The sequence below is a fragment of the Peromyscus leucopus genome, chromosome 20 (assembly GCF_004664715.2).
Source record: "Peromyscus leucopus breed LL Stock chromosome 20, UCI_PerLeu_2.1, whole genome shotgun sequence".
Taxonomy (NCBI): domain Eukaryota; kingdom Metazoa; phylum Chordata; class Mammalia; order Rodentia; family Cricetidae; genus Peromyscus; species Peromyscus leucopus.
In genome coordinates, this window is record NC_051080.1 from 4,538,681 (window position 1) to 4,542,488 (window position 3,808).

At 49.1% G+C, this 3,808-nt stretch overlaps 1 pseudogene; it reads left to right on the forward strand.

Moving 5' to 3' along the window:
* Positions 1–1,093: 1,093 nt before the first annotated feature.
* LOC114696548 lies at positions 1,094–3,126 on the forward strand (annotated as a pseudogene).
* The last annotated feature ends 682 nt before the right edge of the window (positions 3,127–3,808 follow it).

Genomic DNA, 3,808 nt, shown 5'->3' on the forward strand with positions numbered 1-3,808 from the left:
TCTGCTCACAGGAGGCACATGGAAAGTGGGTAAGTAGAGGCATAATGGAGTCAGATCAGTGTTTGAGAAACAACTCTGAAAGACAATTCATTCTCTGACTAGAAATCATATTTCCAGATGTATAGTTGGAAGGTTCTCTGGTCCTGCCCTGACAACCCTGCCACCTCCACCCCCACCCCGTGGTCAGGGTGAATCTCTCCCACCGGCAACCCGCAGCTGCTTGGTCTCAAGTAAACACACAGAGGCTTATACTATTTACAAACTGTATGGCCTATGGGTCAGTTTATATTAGCTAGCTCTTTCAACTTAATTTAACCCATTCCTATTAATCTATATGCTATCACGTGACCATGGCATTACAGGTCTGCTGGCATCTTGATGCTCCTTGGGCAACTGCTGGCGTCTCCCTCGACTCTGCTCTCTCGTCTTCAGCTTGGATGCACCGTCTAACCTTATCCTGCCCTGCCATAGGCCAATGCAGCTTTATTTATCAACCAATCAGAGTAACGCATATTCACAGCATACAGAAAGACATCCCACAGCATAGATGTTCATCCTAAATAAATAATTTCCAAGGAGGAACAGGGTTGTTCACAGGAATATTATTCATAGGAGTAAAAGTCGGGACAAGCAAATATTAAATAATAAAGGACTTGCTCAACAAACTGTAGTGTGCATTCTATTAAACATTTATCAGCCACAAAAAATTATGAAACGGGTAAACATTTACACAGTGCTCTATAGTTTGAATATGAAATGCCTCCCACAGGCTCCTGTGTTGGTGCTAAATTTTGGGGTGCTCAGGAGCTTTGAGGTCAGGCCTAGATGCAGGAAGCAGGCACTTAGGGGAACACTGCTAGAATGCAACAGGCATGGCCTCTCGTCTAATTCCCAACAGAGTTCGAATCTCTCCCATCCGTAGTCTTTACCATCTACACCCCATTAATGTTCTAGTCTTTGGGGCTCCCAGGATCGCTCCTTAAGCCCCACGACAGTGTTCTGAGCCCCAGGGCTAGATCTTGCCCCACCTCTTCCATTTTCTCTCTGCTTCCTGCCTGCCGCAAAGCTGACTGCTCTCGGATGTGCTCCCACCATGACGTTCAACCTCGACTCAGGCTCGCAGAAATGGAACGAGCTAACCCCGGGGCAGGGCCGCCGAGTCAGTGGGTCAAATACAGCCTTCTCAGCCTGAGCTGTGGTGTCAGATATTTTCCCACAAAAAGCCTAACACTGAAAATCAACAGTGGCAGTAAGACTGTGTCTGTGACGGCACAGCCAGATGGATCCTAAGCCTTTCCGGTTATTTTGCAGGAGGGATTTGGTAAAGTTTAACCAGGCTAGAAAAAGCTTAGGATGCTCTCCTGGAGCTTACTGAGTGATCCTGGGAGCTCAAAAGACCAGAATGCTGACAAGAATGTAGACAGAAAAGACTATGGAGGTGAGAAATTAGAACTGTTGGGAATTTAGACCATAGACCATTCCTGTTACATTCTGGCAATGAACTTGTCTATATTTTGTCCATTCCCTAAGACTTTGAGAGAGGCTGAATTAAAAGGTAATGGTCTAATTAATAAGGTGGGGGAAATTTCAAGGGAACCCAGCACTCGGGCTGTGGCATTGATATTACTCTTTGCTTTTAGTAGAGTTTACAGTACTGAGAATTATGAGCAAAAAGGAGAGGGAAAAGGTTTTTTAAAATGTGCAGTGTTTCCAGAAAAGAAGTATGTAGAGGGGCTGGAGAGAAGGCTCAGTCATTAAGAGAATTTGCTGCTCGGGAGGCAGGGTTTCTCTGCGTAGCTTTGCGCCTTTCCTGGGACTCACTTGGTGGTCCAGGCTGGCCTCGAACTCACAGAGATCCGCCTGCCTCTGCCTCCCGAGTGCTGGGATTAAAGGCGTGCGCCACCACTGCCCGGCTGAGAATTTGCTGCTCTTGCAGAGGATCTACACAGTTGCTCACAGCCACCTGTGACTCCAGTTCCAGGGGATCTGACACCCTCTTCTGACTTCTACAGGCTCCCGCACATACACAGTGCACACACATACACTCAGACACTCACATAGATACATAAAATAATAAATGAATAAATCTCTTTAAGAAAGAAGTGTGGGGCAGAAGCCTTCTCCCCTTCCTGTCATGCCATGGGACCTCCCTTCACAGCACTGTACTCTGAAAAGGGGAATCACCTGTCAAAAATGCCACTCTGCCAGCTGTGTTTAAGGCTCCCGTTTCACCAGATAGTGTAAACTTGGTTCACACCAATTTGTGCAAAAAATACGACAGCCCTGTGCCGTCAGTGAATTGGCAGGTCATCAAGACCAGCACTAAGCTTCAGGGCAGTCCTGGAAGAACTGTGGCTCAAATTCCCAGAGTTTGAGGTGATGGGACCCATCGTTCTGGCCAGGGTGACTTTGGAAATGAGGCCACATGTTTGCACTAACCTAGCATCATTGGCTGTACAGAGTGAACACATCCCCAGAACGATATGCCCTCTCTACCCTGGCTGCCTCAGCCTCCCTAGCTTTGGTGATGGTTAAAGTTCATCGTGTTGAGGAAGTTCCTGAACCGCCTGCCATGGTTGAAAATAAAGTTGGAAGTTACAAGAAGACCAAGGAGGCCTGGGAATGACATCATCAAGGTCCACATCTCTCTGCCACTGAGAGCTGGCAAGGATGGAGAAGCTGACATCATTGTCCAGCCCAGGCGGCCTTGCATCATCGACAACGAAGACAGTGGGATCATCAAGGCCTTCCGAAGCATCCCTGGTGTTCCTCTGCTTAACGGGAGCAAACTGAAACTCACTGCCTGCGGGCACGTGGGACATCCTGCATTTGGACAGAAAGTGCTTTCCGGAAGTTAGATGAGTTGTTGGCATTTGGCACAAAGCTGCTTTCCTTGAGGGTAATCATAACTTTCTTGAGTACACGATGACAAACACAGACCTCAGCAGAATCTTGAAAAGCCCAGAGGTCCTAAGGAGCCTCGAAGTCCCATGCAAAGAAGATTCACCATAGAGTCCTGAAGAAGAATCACTGAAAACCCGAGAACCACACTGAAGCCGGACCTGTACGCAAAGACCGCAACAGGACGCCATTCTTCGCCAGGCCAGAAATCACAAACTCTGGTGAATGAAGTGGAAGTGCCCGGCAGCAGCAGAGGAGCCAGATCAGAGTAGGAGGCAGCAGGGAAGGGGTCTGCAGGCAGGATACCTGCAGAGAGCGGGAAGGGAAATGGACCTGCACATGTCAGGAAGCAGAGAGAGAGGCTGCAGCCTCCGAGAAACCAGCAAAAGAACGTGCCACGGGAGAAAGGAAGCCTGCTGCATCAGCAATTTGAACCTGCTTCGTTCCATAAAGAGCAAAGGGAGACAGCAACCCGTTTGAACAAAAACCCAATGAAAGAAAAAGAGAGGTGTAAAGTTGGTACCAAAGAAATGTGTGATGGGCGAAGAGGTTGAGGCCTTTAAAAAGAAACTAAGTATTTTTACATTGGGAAAATAGGAAAGACATCTTGGGCTCATCACAGGAACTGACCGGACCTCACCAACTGCAGTTCATGGATGGAACGGAGAAGTTCTGCTGAGAGGGTGGAGCCTTCTGCTGAGAGGGCGGGGCCTTCTGGTGAGAGGGCGGGGCCTTCTGCTGAGAGGGCGGGGCCTTCTGGTGAGAGGGCGGGGCCTTCTGCTGAGAGGGTGGAGCCTTCTGCTGAGAGGGTGGAGCCTTCTGGTGAGAGGGCGGGGCCTTCCGTTGAGAGGGTGGAGCCTTCTGGTGAGAGGGCAGGGCCTTCTGCTGAGAGGGCGGGGCCTTCTGC